This window comes from Gorilla gorilla, chromosome X (genome assembly GCF_029281585.2).
Source record: "Gorilla gorilla gorilla isolate KB3781 chromosome X, NHGRI_mGorGor1-v2.1_pri, whole genome shotgun sequence".
NCBI classification, from domain to species: Eukaryota; Metazoa; Chordata; class Mammalia; order Primates; family Hominidae; genus Gorilla; species Gorilla gorilla.
The window spans coordinates 96,994,762-97,018,073 of NC_073247.2; the positions used below are offsets into that span (position 1 = coordinate 96,994,762).

Consider the following 23,312-nt stretch of genomic DNA (forward strand, 5'->3'; position numbering starts at 1 on the left):
ACATAAATATAATCTTGTTACTTCCGTAAGTAAAAGCTTTTTAACTGTGCTCAGTAACCTACAGGATGAAAACTCTATTTTTTGGCATGTCTCATAAAGCCTTTCCTGGTTGCCCCCTGCCTTCTTTGCCAACCTCATTTTCCATGCCTTCTCTTCCCCTCCATTGTCCTGTATTCTAACCATTTCAAGGTACTTGGAGTTCCACAAACACTACCTACATTTTCACACTTTCCACATTTTACACATGTTCTTTTTTCTGGCTTTATGTCCTCACATTTCTTTGTCCCCTACTCCCACATACCTGAAAAACTCATACTTGTTCTTCCAAGCTTACATTAAAAAAACACATTCTTTGTAAAATACTTCACTGATGAAGTCAAGCAGTCATTTGTTTTGTCCACTTGCTTCCACAGCACCTCATATATACTCCCCCCATAGTGCATACATACTACATTGAATTATAAAAATATGTCAATCCATATTCCGCATTAGTTTTTGAGCTATTTAAAGGCAGAAACTGTGTCATATTCTTTTCTTTATCCCTAGTATTTAGCAGACTGCCTAGTACCTAATAAGGTATCAAAAATCATACATTATTTGACTACTTAGAGATGACATTTGGTAAATGAATTACAGATAATATACTAGAAATAAAACATTTATGTGTATTTTAAAAATCACATACAGAAGTTTTAATCTTAAGTGTTTAATTTCACTCTACTCTACTCTTGATTCTTGCACTCTAAAAGTGGAAAAATCAAAGCTAGAAATACTACAACAGTTTTAGTTAAATGAAAGTTGTGGTTGTGTCTATAATGGGAGTTAAGTACTTTTACGATATGCAAATGTCAGGGAAAAATGGTACTATATATTCCATATCATTCATTCAACAGATATTGATTACCTAATTGATTCCTGTTACTGTACAAATTGCTAGAGATAAAACATATACGATTATATCACAGTACTCAAACTCACAGTCTAATGGGGAGGAAAAATGATGATGGTACAATGTGTTTAATACTGTAAGAGGGTAACTCACAAGATGCTATGTGAATTCACACATGCCTAACCCAGGAAATGTTAAGGAAGGCTTTTCAAATATAAGTAGCAGCTACCCAGGCGAAGAAGAAGGATAGATAATCCAGGCAATGGCAAGAGTCTGAAAAGCCATTAAAGTGAGTGCAAGTGTGTCTTATTTGAAGAGCTGCCCACTATATACATTCATGTTTCAACATATCTAGAGCATAGGGGGCACAGTCCAGTCAAATACTTTTTTTGGCTTATATTTTAGGTTCAGAGGTACCTGTGAAGGTTTGTTACATAGGTGAACTTGTGTCATGATGGTTTGTTGTACAGATTATTTCATCACTCAGGTACTAAGCCCAGCATTCAATAGTTACCTTTTCTGCTCCTCTCTGTCCTCCCAGCCTCCACCCTTAACTAGACTTCAGTATCTATTGTTCCCTTCTTTGTGTTCATAGGTTATCATCATTTAGCTCCCACTTATAAGTGAGAACATGTGGTATTTGGCTTTTTGTTCCCGCATTAGTTTGCTAAGAATAATGGCCTTCAGCTCCATCCATGTTCCCACAAAAGACAAATCTCAATCTTTTTATGACTGCATAGTATTCCATGGTATATATATGCCACACTTTCTTTATACAATTTGTCGTTGGTGGGCATTTAGGTTGATTCTATGTCTTTGCTATTGTGAACAGTGCTGCAATAAACGTTTGTGTGCATGGGTCTTTATGGTAGAATGATTTATATTCCTCTGGGTATATACCCAGAAATGCGACTGGTAGGTCAAATGGTAGTTCTTCTTTTAGCTCTTTGAGGAATAACCATACTGCTTTCCACAATGGTTGAACTAATTTACACTTCTACCAACAGTATATAAGTGTTGCTTTTCTCTACAACCTTGCCAGCATCTGTTATTTCAAATACTTTTCTAAGCCATGGTAAGAAATTTTATTCTGAAGACAGTGGCAGGTGGTAGGCAGTTGGAGAGGAGAATTGAAGGATTTTAAAAAGAAGAGTGCTGTGATCAGATCTGCATTTTAGAAATATCACTGGTTACCTTGTACAAAATGTATGGGAGTGGAGGAAACAGTTGTCAAGATTGGAGACACAGACACCAGTTACGGTCAAGGCAAGATGTGATCATGGCCTAGTAGTAATAACTTAGTAGTAACAGAGGTGAAAAAAAATATTTAAAATATAGAATTGACAGGTATGAGAGACTGTGTAAAGGGGTGCCCAGAATACAGTCTTAGTTCTCTGATTTGGATTACTGGGTGTTTGGTAATACCACTCACTATGTCTGGGCACAATAAAAGGACAGTATTCACAATAGCAAAGACTTGGAACCAACCCAAATATCCATCAATGATAGACTGGATAAAGAAGATGTGGCACATATACACCATGGAATACCATACAGCCATAAAAAAGGATGAGTTCATGTCCTTTGCAGGGACATGGATGAAGCTGGAAACCATCATTCTCAGCAAACTATCACAAGAACAGAAAACCAAGCACTTCATATTCTCACTCATAAGTGGGAGTTGAACAATGAGAACACATGGACACAGGGAGGTGAACATCACACACTGGGGCCTATCGGGGGGTGGGAGGGTAGGGGAGGGATAGCATTAGGAGAAATACCTAATGTAGTTGATGAGTTGCTGGGTGCAGCAAACCCCCATGGCATGTGTATACCTATGTAACAAAACTGCACATTCTGCACATGTACCCCAGAACTTAAAGTGTATATATATACATAAAAAGACAACAGTTTTGACCCTGTTTGGAGAACCTGTGTGTCATAAGGATGGAGAAATACAGTGGGTAGGTGGAGACATACAGTAGGTCTGCAGCTTAGGAAAAAGGTCTTAGCTATAAATACTGACCTAGAAGATATCATCATAGAAATGGTAGTTAAAACTATGGGAGTAAATAACTCTCAAATCTCTGCTTTTGGCCAAGACTTTTTTTCTGGGCTCTAGACTAAGAATGAGCACATATTTTCAGTGGAGTGGTGGAGGACAGAAAGCAGACAGTGGTAGACTGGGAAGAGAGTGAGTGGTAAAAAAATGGAAGTAGTGTAGTCCACATTTTTAGAAGACTGAGTGTTAAGAGTCTCCAAAATAGTGTTATTCGTGGAGAAAATTTATGATCAAACAGTTGATGAGGGGAGTTGGGACTCAAAAAGAAGGACATATTTTGGATGAGAACTGGAAACAAACAATGAAGGATTAATCTGGATAAAAATAGGCTGGGCGCAGTGGCTCACGCCTGTAATCACAGCACTTTGGGAGGCTGAGGTAGGTGGATCACCTGAGGTCAGGAGTTCAAGACCAGCCTGGCCAACGTGGTGAAACCTCGTCTCTACTGAAAATACAAAAATTAGCTGGGCGTGGTGGCGGGGGCCTGTAATCCCAGCTACTTGGGAGGCTGAGGCAGGAGAATTGCTTGAACCCAGGAGGTGGAGGTTGCAGTGAGCCAAAATTGCCTGGGCGACAAGAGCAAGACTCCGTCTTAAATAATAATAATAATAATAATAATAATAGTAATAATAGTTTTGTCTATGGGGTTCAAAACATTGAGAGCATGTTCAGAACTGCATTTGACAAAAGATCACTATGAGAACATGTGACAATTGAATTGGAGGTTGAATTAATTCATAAGTGTGTGCATTCTTCAAGGCTGGGGGGAAATCCCAAGGTTTCAGCTCTTAATGGAAGAAACAGAGCACACCAAAACACATTCCTACAAACCCACACCAGCCATGGAGTTGAATGTAACCTCAGGTTATACTGAGCCTGTGGTTGAAATTGAGCAGGATACAAGATCAATATACAAAAATAAATTTTATTTCTATACACTAACAATGAAGAATCCTAAAATGAAATTTAAAAATAGATTCATTTACAATGGTATCAAAATGAATTAACTACTTAGAAATAAATTTAACAAAAAAGCACAAAGCTACAAAGTAGAAAACATTGAAATAAATTAAGTAAAAAATAAAGTAAAATAAAATTGTTGAAATAAAGTAAAGAAGACCTTAATAAATGAAAAGACATCCCATGTTTATGGATTAAAATACTTAGTATTGTTAAGATGACAATACTACCCAAATTGACATACAGATACAATATGCAAGCCCTATGAAAATCCCCACTGCATTTTTTTGCAGTACACTGTGATGCTAAAATTCATACGCAAATGCCAGAGTGCCAGAACAGCCAAAACAATCTAGAAAAAGAGGAACAAAAATGGAGGATGTATACATCACTACAAAGGATGTAATCAAGACAGTGAAGTACTTCAAGGCATGAGGTAGGCTGATTTCAAAAAAAGACAGTGAGGTGCTGATATAAGAATAGACATATTGATCAATGGAGTAGAACTGAGAGTTCAAAAATAAACCCTCACATTTATTATCAAGTGATTTTTTTTACAAGGGTGCCAATAAAATCCAATGGGAACAAGATTTGTCTTCTCAAAAAAATCATCCTGGGACAACTGGATATCCATATACAAAATAATGAAACTGGACATCTACTTCACACAATATATATAATTAACTAAAAACAGATCAAAAACCTAAATGTAAGGAGCTAAAACTATACAACTCTCAGAAGAAAACAAGTGCAAATCTTTGTGACCTTGGGATAAGCAATGGTTTCTTAGATATGACAGGAAAGGCATAACTGATAAAAGAAAAAATAAGTAGACTGGAAATGATCAAACTTTACAATTTTGTGTTCAAAGGACATCACCAAGCAAGTAAAAAGAGAGTAAGAGAGTGAGAGAAAATGTTGGTAAGTCATATGTCTGCTAAAGGACTTGTATCGAGAATATATTGAAGAGCTCCTACAACTCAAAAGTAAAAGGACAAATAACCCAATTAAATATTTGGCAAAGTATACGAATAGACATTTCTCTCATTTTAATTTTTTTAATTTTAATTTTTAATTTTTCTGGGTACATAGTAGGTGTATATATGTATGGAGTATATGAGCTATTTTGATACATGCATGCAATGCATAATAATCACATCAATGTAAATGGGGTATACATCACTTCAAGAATTTACCTTTCTTTTTGTTACAAAAAATCCTTTTAGTTATTAATACCCTTTTAGTTATTTTTAAAAGTACAATAAATGATTGTTGGCTGTAGTCACTCTGTTATGCTACCAAATACTAGATCTTTATTTATTTATTTATTTATTTATTTATTTATTTATTTTATTTTATTATTATTATACTTTAAGTTTTAGGGTACATGTGCACAATGTGCAGGTTAGTTACATATGTATACATGTGCCATGCTGGTGTGCTGCACCCATTAACTCGTCATTTAGCATTAGGTGTATCTCCTAATGCTATCCCTCCCCCCTCCCCACACCCCACAACAGTCCCCAGAGTGTGATGTTCCCCTTCCTGTGTCCATGTGTTCTCATTGTTCAATTCCCACCTATGAGTGAGAACATGCGGTGTTTGGTTTTTTGTCCTTGCGATAGTTTACTGAGAATGATGATTTCCAATTTCATCCATGTCCCTACAAAGGACATGAACTCATCCTTTTTTTATGGCTGCATAGTATTCCATGGTGTATATGTGCCACATTTTCTTAATCCAGTCTATCATTGTTGGACACCAAATACTAGATCTTATTCATTCTATCTAATTATATTTTTGAACCCAATAAAAATCCCCACCCCTTGCCCCTGCCACTACTCTTCTCAGCCTCTGGTAGCCATCATTCTACTTTATATTACCATGAGTTCAAGTGTTTTAATTTTTAGCTCCCACAAATAAGTGAGAACATGTAAAATCTGGCTTTATGTGCCTGGCTTATTTTACTTAACATAATGTCCTCCGGTTCCGTCTGTGTTTTTGTGCATGACTGAATCTCATTCTTTTTAATGGCTAAATAGTATTCCATTGTGCATATGTACTATATTTTCTTTCTCTATTCTGTTGATGGACATTCAGGTTGCTTCCAAATCTTGGTTATTGTGAATATTGCTGCAATAGACTTGAGAATGCAGACGACTCTTGGATATCTTGATTTCCTTACTTTTGGGTATATAGCTAGCAGGGAGATGGCTGGATCCTATAGTACTTCTATTTTTAGTTTCTTGAGGAATCTCCAAACTGTTCTCCATAGTGGTTGTACTAATTTACATTCCCACTAACAGTGTAGAGGGTTCCCTTTTCTCCATATCTTCGTCAGCATTTGCCTGTCTTTTGAATTAAAAAGCCGTTTTAACTTGGGTGAGATGCTATAACATTGTAGTTATGATGTACATTTCTCTGATGGTCAATGATGTTGAGTACCTTTAAATTTTTTTATTTTAATTTTTGTGGGTACATAATAGGTATATATATATTTATGGGGCATCAAATGTTTTGATACAGGCATGGAATATGTAATAATCACATCATGTAAAAATGGAGTATCCATCCCCTCAAGCATGTATCCTTTGTATTACAAACAATTCAATAATACTCTTTTAGTTATTTTAAAAAGTACAATTAAATTATTACTGACTATAATCACCCTGTTGTCCTATCAAATACTAGATCTTATTCATTCTTTTTTTTTGAGATGGAGTCTTGCTCTGTCGCCAGGCTGGAGCGCAGTGACACAATCTCGGTTCACTGCAACCTCCGCCTCCCTGGTTCAAGTGATTCCTCTGCCTCAGTCTCCAAGTAGCTAGGACTACAGGCGCACTCCACCATGCCCAGCTAATTTTTTTGTAATTTTTAGTAGAGATGGGGTTTCACCATGTTGGCCAGCATGGTCTCGATCTCCTGACCTCGTGATTAGCCCGCCTCAGCCTCCCAAAGTGCTAGGATTACAGGCTTATTCATTCTTTCTATATTTTTGTACCCATTAACCATCCCCACCTCCCCACACTCCCCCCACTACCCTTAGCAGTGTCTTGTAACCATTCCTCTGCTCTCTGCCTCCATGAGTTCAATTCTTTTGATTTTCAGGTCCCACAAATTAGTAAACACATATTAAATTTGCTAGCAAGGATGCGGAGAAAAGGGAACCCTCATACACTGTTGGTGGGAACGTAAATTAGTATATCACTACGGAGAACGGTTTGGAAGCTCCTCAAAAAACTAAAAGTAGAGCTACCATATGATCCAGCAATCCCACTGCTGGGTATATACCCTAAAGAAAGAAAAGCAGTATATGGAAGGGATAGCTGCATTCCCACATTTACTGTAGCAGTGTTTACAGTAGCCAAGATTTGGAAGCAACATAAGTGTCGGTCAACAGATGGAGAAAGCAAGTGTGGTACCTATACACAATGAAGTACGATTCAGCCATAAAAAGAATGAAATCCTGTCATTTGCAACAACATGCATGGAACTGGATATCATTATGTTAAGTGAAATAAACCAGGCACAGAAAGACAAACTTCACATGTTCTCATTCATTCGTGAGAGCTAAAAATTAAAACACTTGAACTCATGGAGATAGAGTGTAGAATAAGGTTGCCAGAGGCTGAGTGTAGAATAAGGTTGCCAGAGGCTGTGAAGGGTAGTGGTTGGGGGATTGGACATGACTAATGGGTGTACAATTTAGTTAGACATATTGAATAAGACCTAATATTTGATAGCACAACACGGTGACTACAGTCAACAATAATTTATTGTATATTTTAAAATAATTAAAAGATTATAACTTGAATGTTTGTAACACAAAGAAAGGATAAATGCTTGAGGTGATGGATACCCCATTTACCCTGATGTGATTATTACACATTATATGCCTGTATCAAAATATATCACTTACCCCATAAATATATACACCTACTATGTACCTACAGAAATTAAAAATTAAAAATGAATAAGTATAAATGACCAGAAATCCCTCACTTTTTTTCGCACCTCATTTTTAAAGTAATTCATATGTGTCCTCTCACTTGTTCCTCTCATCATTCTTTAGAGACAAAGACTATTTACTTGTCTGTCTTCCCTTCCCCCAGAACTATAACATCTATGTCTTTTGTATCTCTGTGTCCAGATTCTTAACACATAGAAAGTGCTCAATAAAAAATGACATAAATAATTGAAGAAGTGACATCCCTTTATTGACATACAATGAGCAGATATACCTTGCCAATCACTGGACTGAGCACTTCATACATATTATCTCATTTAGCATTCGTAACAGAAACCTATGAGGCAGACATTGTTATTATTAGTTCCACTTAAAAACTAAGGAACCTAAGGCTCCAATAGGTTAAAAAGTGTGAAGCTGGTACTGAAAACCTGTCAGTATATGTGATCACCCAAGGAGAGCACATGGATATAAATTAAAGGGACTGATGCTAGAAACTTGACCATGATCCCCAGTCTTATTCCACTAAACTTTGTATTCACTTACTCATCACTAATTCACAAAGGAATTTCTTTAAAATAAGAGGTGATACATGTATAGTAATTATATTTTCTGATCTAAAAATTAGGACATGTGGTATAAAAAAGTTTTTTTAAAAAATCTATTTATTTACATTAAAAGTTTTACACAGGCATAACATATCCAGGTAATACCGTTAGCAATTTATTATATATAATATTATATAATTAACATTTATTGAAAAAATGTTACATAAAATCAGTGCTGTCCCTATAAAAACTTAAAACATATGGTCTTTATTAGGTGTAGTGCCAATGAAGAAATCTGTGAGGAACATGAGTCAGATTCTCTCAGGATTTAAATTCTCTGTAGTTGTAAAATGTGCACCTTTAGCAGATGCGTTCACTCTTTCTTGTCTACAGTACCTCAGGGTACTATTTAATGGTGCTAAATAGAACTCAAGGAAGGTGACTGCATTTTAATGCAGCTTCCAGCACGTTCACATAAATGTATATTCGTGTGTGCTTTTGTGCATGTGTGTGTGCACTCATGCCTGTGTGTGGGGGTGACTTAGATCAGAAGTAGGGAAATGTTTTACTTAGAGATTTAAAATACTTAATTTCATTACATTTCTATGCTTCTGGCAATAGAGAATTTAAACATAGTATAGGGGACTGTTAATTAACAATAATTTTAATTAATAGAGATTCTGGCTGTATTTTGCTGGCTTTTAAGGCCCAATTTTAAGATTGTATCATGTGCCATTGTATACCCTGATCTATTGTAAGTTATGCTTTCAATGAGCTATTTTAACTCCATTTATATATACTTTCTTTTTTGAATTTTAATTTTAGGTTTAGGGGTACATGTGAAGGTTTGTTACATAGATAAATATGTGTCATAGGAGTTTGTTGTACATATTATTACATCACCCAGGTATTAAACTCAGTACCCAAGAGTTATCTTTTCTGCTCCTCTCCCTCCTTCCACCCTCCCTTCTCAAGTAGATCCCAGTGTCTTCTGCTTCCTTCTTTGTGTTCATAAATTTTTATCATTGAACTCCCACTTATAAGTGAGAACATGCGGTATTTGGTTTTCTGTTCCTGTGTTAAGTTTGCTAAGGATGATAGCCTCCAGCTCCATCCATGTTCCACAAAAGAAATGACCTCGTTCTTTTATGGCTGTATAATATTCCATGGTGTATATGTACCACATTTTCTTTATCCAGTCTGTCGTTAATGGGCATTTAGGTTGATTCCATGTCTTCGCTACTGTGAACAGTGCTGCAATGAACATTTATGTACATGTGTCTTTATGGTAGAATGCTTTATATTCCTCTGGCTATACACCCAGTAAGACATTGATGGGTTGAATGGTACTTCTGCTTTTAGCTTGTTGGGGAATCGCCACTACTTTCCACAATGGTTGAACTAATTTGCACTCCCACCACAGTGTATAAGGGTTCCCTTTTCTCCACAACCTCACCAGCATGTTATTTTTTGACTTTTTAATAATAGCTATTCTGACTGGTGTGAGATGGTATCTCTTTTAATTTAAGTTCCCTATAGATGCTGGATATTAGACCTTTGTCAGATACATAGTTTGCAAATATTTTCTCCCATTCTGTAGGCTTACTCTGTTGATAGTTTATTTTGCTGTGCAGAAGCTTCAAAGTTTAATTATATCCCATTTGCCAATTTTTGCTTTTGTTGCAGTTGCTCTTGGTGTCTTTGAACGGTATTTCTGTCTTTACGTCTTTGGTAGAGTTTTGCTTGGTTATGTGGCTCCCCTATGTTTCCTCACAGTTGCAGCTCTGTTCCCTCTCAGTGCTCTGAAAGTGTGGGTTCCTCTCCCTCTTGAGTGCTGGCTATAGTTTGTGACTTGGCACTCCAATGCTAGGCACTGCAGCTCTGGGGCAATCTCAGTGTTTATGCTCCTTCCCCAGCTTAGAGGCAGCAGAGAAAGAAATCCTACTGGGGGTTGTGGCCAAGGGTCCTTCGCTTATTCCTAGAGGCTTCAATCCATAGCGAAGCAGGTCAGCAATCACTTAGTGCAGTCAGCCCAAGATGGAGGGTTTGTGCTGTGGGCCCAAGCCAGGCATTCCCTTTCTGGTGATGAGCCATGGAGGGTGTGCAGGGCCTACGGGAGATGGACTGGCCTCCTCTCCTTGGGTCAACTGCAGCTTGCTGGAGGGATGGATAGGGCACTTAGGGTCTTTGCTCGTTCATTAGTCCAAGGGTGGCAAGGGCAGTTCCACTGTAGAGACAGTGACCAAGCGGCTGTCAGTTGCCCCTGGGGCCTCTGTCCAGAGAGTTACTGATTTGGTACTGGCTCAGTAGCTCTGGTGGGGGGTGGCTGCAGGTCCAGGCCTGCAGGACCTGCCCATTGAGGAGATATGGGAACGGGCACCCACATAACAGTCTGGCCACTTTTCCATAGGGCTGCTGCGGTATGCTTGGGGCCTGTTCCAGTCCCTAGTCACCTCGGATTTTCCAGAACCTGGAGGTGTGTCACCAGTGAAGCCTGCAAAATAGCAAAGATGGCAGCCCGTCCTTCCCTGTGAGAGCTTTGTCCCAGGGAGGTATGGACCTGTTGCTGGACCAAAGGCACCTTCAGGAAGCGGCTGGAGACCCCAGTTGAGAGGTCCCATCCAGTGAGGAAGAATGGGAAAGGCACCCACTTAAAAAAGCAGTCTGGCCACGTTTTGGTAGAGCAGCCATGCTGTGCTAGGGGTCCACTTCAGCCTCCTGTCACCTCGCAGACTATGAAGGCCAAAGGCTGGAATGGCTAAGTCACCCAAAGAGCAAAGCACTTTGAAGGTCAAAGGCTGGAATGGCTAAGTCATCCGAACAGCAAAGATGGCATCCCACCCCTCTCTCTGGGAGTACCATCCCAGGGAGAATTCAGATCTCTGTCAGCTAGACAGCTCTACTGGGGAAGGCTGGAGACCCCGGTTGGGAGATCCTGCCCAGCGAGGAGGATCAGGACCAGGTACCTGCTTAAAGCAGCAGTCTGGCCACATTTTGGTAGAGCAGCTGTGCTGTGCTGGAGGATCCCTTCTGCCCCAGGTCAGCTCAGACTCTCCAAAGCCTGAAGGCTGGAATGGCTAAGGTACCTGAACAGCAAAGATGGCGGCCCGCCCCTTTCCCCGGGAGCTCCTTCTTAGTGAGGTGCAATGCCGCCACTGGTAGCTGGCTGGAATTCCAAGCCAGTGGGTCTTATCTTGTGTAGTGCCGTGGAAGTGAGGCTTGTGGGCTGTTGCTGCTCAACCCCAAGGATTCAGCCTTTTTCCTAGGAGTATGTACAGGAGTGTAACTTTTCACTTTGCCAAAGCTGCAGCTACTTTTGCTGGAATGCCTGAGTATCTAAGTCTTCAGAGGCCTCCATGCATGCCCGAGCAGCTGCTTTGCCAGGACTCCATGTAGCTCTGTCTGTCAGACTGAAGACTGAAGGCTCTGGTGGAGTGGGTTCGCAAGGAGATCTCCTGACTTAAGGGTTGCAAAGATCTGTGGGAGAAGTGTAGTTTTCCAGGGTCATTCATTCACTTACTGCTTCCCTCAGTTGGGGAGGATCCCCTGGCTCTCTGTTGCTCCCAGGTGGGTTGTTGTCCTGTCTTGCTTTTCTTCATTCTCTGTGCGTCAAGTTGTTTCCTTGATTAATCCCAATGTCAGTACCTGGATGTTTCAGTTGAAGGTGTTATATTTATCACTGCTTCTGTTCCTCTCCATGATAGCCACGCACACTAGCTGCTTCTAGTCAGCCATCTTGGCCACTCCTCCCATTTATATATACTTGCTATACATTTATGGCTTTTTAAAAAAATCCTGGGTGTGAAACTTTTCTTTTCATTTCACAAGCCTATCTGGCATGCATTAAAGAACATTGAGGGGGGAGGAGCCAAGATGGCCGAATAGGAACAGCTCCGGTCTACAGCTCCCAGCGTGAGCGACGCAGAAGACAGGTGATTTCTGCATTTCCATCTGAGGTACCGGGTTCATCTCAATAGGGAGTGCCAGACAGTGGGCGCAGGCCAGTGGGTGCGCGCACCGTGCGCGAGCCGAAGCAGGGCGAGGCATTGCCTCACCTGGGAAGCGCAAGGGGTCAGGGAGTTCCCTTTCCGAGTCAAAGAAAGGGGTGACAGACGCAACTGGAAAATCGGGTCCCTCCCACCCGAATATTACGCTTTTCAGACCGGCTTAAAAAACAGCGCACCACGAGACTATATCCCACACCTGGCTCGGAGGGTCCTACGCCCACGGAATCTCGCTGATTGCTAGCGCAGCAGTCTGAGATCAAACTGCAAGGCGGCAGCGAGGCTGGGGGAGGGGCGCCCGCCATTGCCCAGGCTTGCTTAGGTAAACAAAGCAGCCTGGAAGCTCGAACTGGGTGGAGCCCACCACAGCTCAAGGAGGCTTGCCTGCCTCTGTAGGCTCCACCTCTGGGGGCAGGGCACAGACAAACAAAAAGACAGCAGTAACCTCTGCAGACTTAAATGTCCCTGTCTGACAGCTTTGAAGAGAGCAGTGGTTCTCCCAGCACGCAGCTGGAGATCTGAGAACGGGCAGACTGCCTCCTCAAGTGGGTACCTGACCCCTGACCCCCGAGCAGCCTAACTGGGAGGCACCCCCCAGCAGGGGCACACTGACACTTCACACGGCAGGGTATTCCAACAGACCTGCAGCTGAGGGTCCTGTCTGTTAGAAGGAAAACTAACAAACAGAAAGGACATCCACACCGAAAACCCATCTGTACATCACCATCATCAAAGACCAAAAGTAGATAAAACCACAAAGATGGGGAAAAAACAGAACAGAAAAACTGGAAACTCTAAAACGCAGAGCACCTCTCCTCCTCCAAAGGAACGCAGTTCCTCACCAGCAACGGAACAAAGCTGGATGAAGAATGATTTTGACGAGCTGAGAGAAGAAGGCTTCAGACGATCAAATTACTCTGAGCTACGGGAGGACATTCAAACCAAAGGCAAAGAAGTTGAAAACTTTGAAAAAAATTTAGAAGAATGCATAACTAGAATAACCAATACAGAGAAGTGCTTAAAGGAGCTGATGGAGCCGAAAGCCAAGGCTCGAGAACTACGTGAAGAATGCAGAAGCCTCAGGAGCCGATGCGATCAACTGGAAGAAAGGGTATCAGCAATGGAAGATGAAATGAATGAAACGAAGCGAGAAGGGAAGTCTAGAGAAAAAAGAATAAAAAGAAATGAGCAAAGCCTCCAAGAAATATGGGACTATGTGAAAAGACCAAATCTACGTCTGATTGGTGTACCTGAAAGTGATGCGGAGAATGGAACCAAGTTGGAAAACACTCTGCAGGATATTACCCAGGAGAACTTCCCCAATCTAGCAAGGCAGGCCAACATTCAGATTCAGGAAATACAGAGAACGCCACAAAGATACTCCCCGAGAAGAGCAACTCCAAGACACATAATTGTCAGATTCACCAAAGTTGAAATGAAGGAAAAAATGTTAAGGGCAGCCAGAGAGAAAGGTCGGGTTACCCTCAAAGGGAAGCCCATCAGACTAACAGCGGATTTCTCAGCAGAAACCCTACAAGCCAGAAGAGAGTGGGGGCCAATATTCAACATTCTTAAAGAAAAGAATTTTCAACCCAGAATTGCATATCCAGCCAAACTAAGCTTCATAAGTGAAGGAGGAATAAAATACTTTACAGACAAGCAAATGCTGAGAGATTTTGTCACCACCAGGCCTGCCCTAAAAGAGCTCCTGAAGGAAACGCTAAACATGGAAGGGAACAACCGGTACCAGCCGCTGCAAAATCATGCCAAAATGTAAAGACCATCGAGACTAGGAAGAAACTGCATCAACTAACGAGCAAAATCACCAGCTAACATCATAATGACAGGATCAAATTCACACATAACAATATTAACTTTAAATGTAAATGGACTAAATTCTCCAATTAAAAGACACAGACTGGCAAGTTGGATAAAGAGTCAAGACCCATCAGTGTGCTGTATTCAGGAAACCCATCTCACGTGCAGAGACACACATAGGCTCGAAATAAAAGGATGGAGGAAGATCTACCAAGCAAATGGAAAACAAAAAAAGGCAGAGGTTGCAATCCTAGTCTCTGATAAAACAGACTTTAAACCAACAAAGATCAAAAGAGACAAAGAAGGCCATTACATAATGGTAAAGGGATCAATTCAACAAGAGGAGCTAACTATCCTAAATATATATGCACCCAATACAGGAGCACCAAGATTCATAAAGCAAGTCCTGAGTGACCTACAAAGAGACTTAGACTCCCACACATTAATAATGGGAGACTTTAACACCCCACTGTCAACATTAGACAGATCAACGAGACAGAAAGTCAACAAGGATACCCAGGAATTGAACTCAGCTCTGCACCAAGCGGACCTAATAGACATCTACAGAACTCTCCACCCCAAATCAACAGAATATACATTTTTTTCAGCACCACACCACACCTATTCCAAAATTGACCACATAGTTGGAAGTAAAGCTCTCCTCAGCAAATGTAAAAGAACAGAAATTATAACAAACTATCTCTCAGACCACAGTGCAATCAAACTAGAACTCAGGATTAAAAATCTCACTCAAAGCCACTCAACTACATGGAAACTGAACAACCTGCTCCTGAATGACTACTGGGTACATAACGAAATGAAGGCAGAAATAAAGATGTTCTTTGAAACCAACGAGAACAAAGACACAACATACCAGAATCTCTGGGATGCATTCAAAGCAGTGTGTAGAGGGAAATTTATAGCACTAAATGCCCACAAGAGAAAGCAGGAAAGATCCAAAATTGACACCCTAACATCACAATTAAAAGAACTAGAAAAGCAAGAGCAAACACATTCAAAAGCTAGCAGAAGGCAAGAAATAACTAAAATCAGAGCAGAACTGAAGGAAATAGAGACACAAAAAACCCTTCAAAAAATCAATGAATCCAGGAGCTGGTTTTTTGAAAAGATCAACAAAATTGATAGACCGCTAGCAAGACTAATAAAGAAAAAAAGAGAGGAGAAACAAATAGACACAATAAAAAATGATAAAGGGGATATCACCACCGATCCCACAGAAATACAAACTACCATCAGAGAATACTACAAACACCTCTACGCAAATAAACTAGAAAATCTAGAAGAAATGGATACATTCCTCGACACATACACTCTCCCAAGACTAAACCAGGAAGAAGTTGAATCTCTGAATAGACCAATAACAGGAGCTGAAATTGTGGCAATAATCAATAGTTTACCAATCAAAAAGAGTCCAGGTCCAGATGGACTCACAGCCGAATTCTACCAGAGGTACAAGGAGGAACTGGTACCATTCCTTCTGAAACTATTCCAATCAATAGAAAAAGAGGTAATCCTCCCTAACTCATTTTATGAGGCCAGCATCATCCTGATACCAAAGCCGGGCAGAGACACAACCAAAAAAGAGAATTTTAGACCAATATCCTTGATGAACATTGATGCAAAAATCCTCAATAAAATACTGGCAAACCGAATCCAGCAGCACATAAAAAAGCTTATCCACCATGATCAAGTGGGCTTCATGTCTGGGATGCAAGGCTGGTTCAATATACGCAAATCAATAAATGCAATCCAGCATATAAACAGAGCCAAAGACAAAAACCACATGATTATCTCAATAGATGCAGAAAAAGCCTTTGACAAAATTCAACAACCCTTCATGCTAAGAACTCTCAATAAACTAGGTATTGATGGGACGTATTTCAAAATAATAAGAGCTATCTATGACAAACCCACAGCCAATATCATACTGAATGGGCAAAAACTGGAAGCATTCCCTTTGAAAACTGGCACAAGACAGGGATGCCCTCTCTCACCGCTCCTATTCAACATAGTGTTGGAAGTTCTGGCCAGGGCAATCAGGCAGGAGAAGGAAATAAAGGGTATTCAATTAGGAAAAGAGGAAGTCAAATTGTCCCTGTTTGCAGACGACATGATTGTTTATCTAGAACACCCCATTGTCTCAGCCCAAAATCTCCTTAAGCTGATAAGCAACTTCAGCAAAGTCTCAGGATACAAAATCAATGTACAAAAATCACAAGCATTCTTATACACCAACAACAGACAAACAGAGAGCCAAATCATGAGTGAACTCCCATTCACAATTGCTTCAAAGAGAATAAAATACCTAGGAATCCAACTTACAAGGGATGTGAAGGACCTCTTCAAGGAGAACTACAAACCACTGCTCAATGAAATAAAAGAGGATACAAACAAATGCAAGAACATTCCATGCTCATGGGTAGGAAGAATCAATATCATGAAAATGGCCATACTGCCCAAGGTCATTTACAGATTCAATGCCATCCCCATCAAGCTACCAATGACTTTCTTCACAGAATTGGAAAAAACTACTTTAAAGTTCATATGGAACCAAAAAAGAGCCCGCGTCGCCAAGTCAATCCTAAGCCAAAAGAACAAAGCTGGAGGCATCACACTACCTGACTTCAAACTATACTACAAGGCTACAGTAACCAAAACAGCATGGTACTGGTACCAAAACAGAGATATAGATCAATGGAACAGAACAGAGCCCTCAGAAATAACGCCGCATACCTACAACTATCTGATCTTTGACAAACCTGAGAAAAACAAGCAATGGGGAAAGGATTCCCTATTTAATAAATGGTGCTGGGAAAACTGGCTAGCCATATGTAGAAAGCTGAAACTGGATCCCTTCCTTACACCTTATACAAAAATCAATTCAAGATGGATTAAAGATTTAAACGTTAGACCTAAAACCATAAAAACCCTAGAAGAAAACCTAGGCATTACCATTCAGGACATAGGCGTGGGCAAGGACTTCATGTCCAAAACACCAAAAGCAATGGCAACAAAAGCCAAAATTGACAAATGGGATCTAATTAAACTAAAGAGCTTCTGCACAGCAAAAGAAACTACCATCAGAGTGAACAGGCAACCTACAACATGGGAGAAAATTTTCGCAACCTACTCATCTGACAAAGGGCTAATATCCAGAATCTACAATGAACTCAAACAAATTTACAAGAAAAAAACAAACAACCCCATCAAAAAGTGGGCGAAGGACATGAACAGACACTTCTCAAAAGAAGACATTTATGCAGCCAAAAAACACATGAAAAAATGCTCATCATCACTGGCCATCAGAGAAATGCAAATCAAAACCACTATGAGATATCATCTCACACCAGTTAGAACGGCAATCATTAAAAAGTCAGGAAACAACAGGTGCTGGAGAGGATGTGGAGAAATAGGAACACTTTTACACTGTTGGTGGGACTGTAAACTAGTTCAACCATTGTGGAAGTCAGTGTGGCGATTCCTCTGGGATCTAGAACTAGAAAGACCATTTGACCCAGCCATCCCATTACTGGGTATATACCCAAAGGACTATAAATCATGCTGCTATAAAGACACATGCACATGTATGTTTATTGCGGCACTATTCACAATAGTAAAGACTTGGAACCAACCCAAATGTCCAACAACGATAGACTGGATTAAGAAAATGTGGCACATATACACCATGGAATACTATGCAGCCATAAAAAATGATGAGTTCATGTCCTTTGTAGGGACATGGATGAAATTGGAAACCATCATTCTCAGTGAACTATCGCAAGAACAAAAAACCAAACACCGCATAGTCTCACTCATAGGTGGGAATTGAACAATGAGATCACATGGACACAGGAAGGGGAACATCACACTCTGGGGACTGTTGTGGGGTGGGGGGAGGGGGGAGGGATAGCATTGGGAGATATACCTAATGCTAGATGACGAGTTAATGGGTGCAGCACACCAGCATGGCACATGTATACATATGTAACTAACCTGCACAATGTGCACATGTACCCTAAAACTTAAAGTATAATAAAAAAAAAAAAAAGAACATTGAGAAAGTTAAAATTCACTTCACAGCTGATCCGGAAGAGCTCATAGGGTTCTGTGAGTCACTATGTTTTTGGATAAGGCTGTTATTTGGAGCAAAGACAGGAAAAGAAACAATTCCTCTCTAATTGTTGGAGTAATCCTAGAGTAGGGGGTTGAAGACTAATTACCTCTTTGACTTTCTTTTATTTCCTTGACTCACTTATCCCCTGTGAATACGCACAGGGGTTATGTGACCACTATTCATTCGCCAGATCTTAAATACCCAATGCTTAATTATCTTTAGTTCTGATCAAGAAGTGAGACTAAAGGAAATATGTATGTATTAAATCTTCAAACAAAAAAAATTAATCCAATTTCCTTTTAGAACATTTTCTTCTACCAACCTTGGACTAAAGCTGATAATAGAAGCCAAATTGATTAGTTTGAGTAACAAATTGTGTTTCTTGTTCTTATTCTTCTTATGAGGGCACAAAGATAACAAAAGGCCGTTAGCGAGAAGGATGGAAAATTAAAGGATCCTGGATAGTGGATTGGTTCTGATTGAGAGTTCACTTTGCCTTATTTATTGCTGAGATTACTCGTCATCTGTGCTTAGCATTATCTTGGATATTTCAAGAGACCATTAAAGTATAGGGTCACAGCATTGAGATTACAGACTCTATAGGAGAAGGAACCAATGTTATTCCTTTTGGTCTTTAGCATAAAAATGCACTCATCACTGTTCAGTAGATATCATTCATTGGTTCATTCAACAAAATTTATTGAATGCCTAGTATATGCCTAAAACCATTCTATACATTGGTGAAAGAGTGGTATCTCATATTGAGTCTTGTCCTCATAGTATTTACATTCAAGAAGGGAGAGAAGGAAGACAATAAACAAATAAGCAAGTAAATAAAATAATTTCAGATTGTGATAAAGTCTATAAATAAAATAAAACAGGATGATGTAACAGTGACTTGGGAGTGGATAACATTAATTGGAAAAGTTAGGCAAGACTTTGAAGAGATATTTGAATTGAGAATAAAGACTGAGGAAAGCCCTTCCATATAAAAAGGGAAATAACTTTCTAAACAGAGAGAAGAGCTACTACAAAAATCCTCAGGAAAAAATGGGCTTGATGTTTTCAAAGAAAGAAATTCAACATGGCTGAAATGTTGATAAGGTAGATGTGTCATGCTGGGCTTTGTAGAATACAGTAAGATATTTGGTTTTGTTGTCAGTTCAGTGGAAAGTCATACAGGAGCACTGCCTCTATGGTAATAATTCTAAATGTTGTAAAGAGGATGGTTTGGAGGGGGCCATGACTATAAGCAGGAAGAAGAGTCCAGAATCTGATAGAAGTCTAAGAAAGAGATGATGCCTTGAACTACAGTGGTGACAATGGAGATAGAGAGAAGTGGGCTTCGAGGTCTATTTTATAAATAGAAGAAACAAAACTTGCTGACTGGCTGAACATGGGGCATGAAGGAAAGACAGAAATCAAGCATGACCATAAATATTTTGGTTTGAGTAACTAGATGGGTAAGGAACATGGGAGGCAGAGCAGGTTTGAGGCTGGTGGTGAGAAAGGATAAAAAATTTTGGTTTTGACATGTTTAACTGGAGATGCCTATCAGAAATCCAAGTGGAAATAGTGAATAGACAGTTGGATATGTGAATACAGATCTCAGGAGACAAGCATGGGCTGAAAAATATAAACTTGTTATCAGGATATGGGTGCTATTTAAAGTCATGTTAATGGACTTAAGGCCAGAGTATAGATTCAGAGGAAAAAAGAGCTTAGTAACAAGCCCTTAGATACTTCAACATTTAGAGGTCAGGTAGTGAAAAAGTAGCTGGGTTGGTAAAAGGAATTAGGGTAAATCAGAAACAGCAATAAGAGAAAAACCCAGAGTGTGGTGGCATACCAGAAAAGAGAAAGAAGAAAGTATTTCAAGAAATACAGAAAGGTCTACTGTATTAAGAAGTGCTACTGAGGGATCAAATCAGAGGAGGACAGAGCAATTACTATTCGATTTGGCAACATGGAGGTGGTTGATAACCTTGACAAAAGCACTTTCAGCAAAGAGGTGGGAACAGAAGCAAGCCTGAAATAAATTGAAAACTGAAAGAGTGGTGAAGGAGTGTTGAAAATTAGGGTAGACAACTTTCTTTGAGATGTTTTATAATGATAGGCAGCAGAAAAATGAGGCAGTGGCTAAGAGAAAATGTGGAATTAACGGTTTTTATGGAATTCACATCTATATGTTAATAGAGATGATCCAATAGAAAAGAAGAAAGTGTAAATATAGGACAAAATGGAAATTATTGCATGAGTAAAGGCTCTGGGGAGGCAAGAAGAGAAGGAATCCTGAGAACATTTGGAAGGCTGTGTCTTTTATACAAGCAGAGAAAGTTTATTCACAGCAGAGTGTATTAATACAGATGCAGATAGGTTGGTAAATTTGGTGGTGAGAAGATGAAATAGTTCTCTTCTGATTGTTTCTACTTTATTTGTGAAATAAGAAGTGACGTTATCTGGGAATAAACAACATGCAGAAGCTGGAGGTTTTAAGAGAGAGAAGATAGTGAAATATTTGTCTCAGAGAGTAGAAAAATAATTAATTAGGGAATTGTAGGATAGGCTGAGCAGTGCTGTTGAACTTCTGGAAATTCTTTATCATAAATTTTAAAGCCTTCAATTCATCTGAGAAACCCAGATCTAGCCTTCCATTGTTCAGTGTACTCCTCGTTCTGAGCATTGCTTCCCTAGATACAGTCTTTATTCTGTAACAGTTGGAAAAACTTCATTGGCATTAGGGAGGAGAATGAACAGTGCAACTCCTTTGCCTGTTACTTCAAATACACAGGGCTCCTACTCAGGCTGTTCCACATAGATTAGATGTACCTTCATATCTTCCTGTGCACAATATTTCTGATCTTTGGAATGTCATCAGTGAGTCCCACAAACTTCTCTTCATTTAGTTACTTTTCCCAGGGTGCAGATGATGTTTTGCAATTTGATCATAAATTTAAATGGGAATCTGCTCACTTTCCTACACTTATGTCCTAATGAGCCCCCTTCACATGACTTCATATTTATACTTTGAAATTTGCAAGCTGAACCATGGCTTAATGGTGCATTGGACACATCTGTCCCAGATTCTCACAGCATCCCCCTCGCTGTGGCTGTGGAAAAATGGAATCCCTGATTGTGCCTATACAATACCCAAAAGGGTGTGTCAAAGGTTTTTGAAATAAGACATGGAAGTTAAATTTCTTTTGATGAAGAAAGTGGAAGTCACATTGACTATGTTTCTGGAGAACATGGGGAGGCTCAGCTTTGGGTCTGCCAATTGTGACTTCAAAGTAGGGTGACCAGGACAGTCCCAGTATCTGTCTGTTATTATTAATTTTTTAAATTATACTTTAAGTTCTAGGGTACATGTGCACAACGTGCAGGTTTGATACATAGGTATACATGTGCCATGTTGGTTTGCAGCACGCATCAACTCATCATTTACATTAGGTGTTTCTCCTAATGCTATCCCTCCCCCAGCTTCCAACCCCCTAACAGGCCCCAGTGTGTGATGTTCCCTGCCCTGTGTCCAAGTGATCTCATTGTTCAATTCCCACCTATGAGTGAGAACATGTGGTGTTTGGTTTTCTGTCCTTGTGATAGTCTGCTCAAAATGTTGGTTTCCAGCTGCATCCATGTCCCTGCAAAGGACATGAACTCATCCTTTTTTATGGCTGCATAGTATTCCATGGTGGATATGTGCCATATTTTCTTAATTCAGTCTATCACTGATGGACATTTGGATTGGTTCCAAGTCTTTGCTATTGTGAATAGTGCCACAATAAACATACGTGTGCATGTCTTTGTAGCAGCATGATTTATAATCCTTTGGGTATATACCCAGTAATAGGGTTGCTGGGCCAAATGGTAATTCTAGTTCTAGATCCTTAAGGAATCGCCACACTGTCTTCCACAATGGTTGAACTAATTTACACTCCCACCAACAGTGTAAAAGCATTCCTATTTCTCCACATCCTCTCCAGCATATGTTGTTTCCTGACTTTTTAATGATTGCCATTCTAACTGGTGTGAAATGGTATCTCATTGAGGTTTTGATTTGCATTTCTCTGATGACCAGTGATGATGAGCATCTTTTCTTCTGTCTGCTGGCTGCATAGATGTCTTCTTTTGAGAAGTGTCTGTTCATATCGTTTGCCCACTTTTTGATGGGGTTGTTTTTTTCTTGTAAATTTGTTTGAGTTCTTTGTAGATTCTGGATATTAGCCCTTTGTCACATGTGTAGATTGTAAAATTTCTCTCCCATTCTGTAGGTTGCCTGTTCACTCTGATGGTAATTTCTTTTGCTGTGCAGAAGCTCTTTAGTTTAATTAGATCCCATTTGTCAATTTTGGCTTTTGTTGCCATTGCTTTTGGTGTTTTAGTCATGAAATCCTTGCCCATGCCTATGTCCTGAATGGTACTGCCTAGGTTTTCTTCTAGGGTTTTTATGGTTTTAGGTCTAACATTTAATCCATCTTGAATTAATTTTTGTATAAGGTGTAAGGAAGGGATTCAGTTTCAGCTTTCTGCATATGGCTAGCCAGTTTTCCCAGCACCATTTATTAAAAAGGGAATCCTTTCCCCATTGCTTGTTTTTGTCAGGTTTGTCAAAGATCAGATGATTGTCGATGTGTGGTGTTATTTCTGTTCCATTGGTCTATCTCTCTGTTTTGGTACCAGTACCATGCTGTTTTGGTTACTGAAGCCTTGTAGTATAGCTTGAAGTCAGGTAGTGTGATGCCTCCAGCTTTGTTCTTTTGGCTTAGGATTGTCTTGGCAATGCGGGCTCTTTTTTGGTTCCATATGAGCTTTAAAGTAGCTTTTTCCAATTCTGTGAAAAAAGTCATTGGTAGCTTGATGGGGATGGCATTGACTCTATAAATTACCTTGGGCAGTATGACCATTTTCACCATATTGATTCTTCCTCTC

General features: G+C 39.7%; 1 long non-coding RNA gene across 1 annotated transcript in view; it reads right to left on the reverse strand.

Annotated features, from left to right (window-relative positions):
- Nucleotides 1–23,312, reverse strand: part of LOC134757916 (uncharacterized) — a 106,861-nt gene that overhangs the window by 49,385 nt on the left and 34,164 nt on the right. The window lies entirely within an intron of this gene.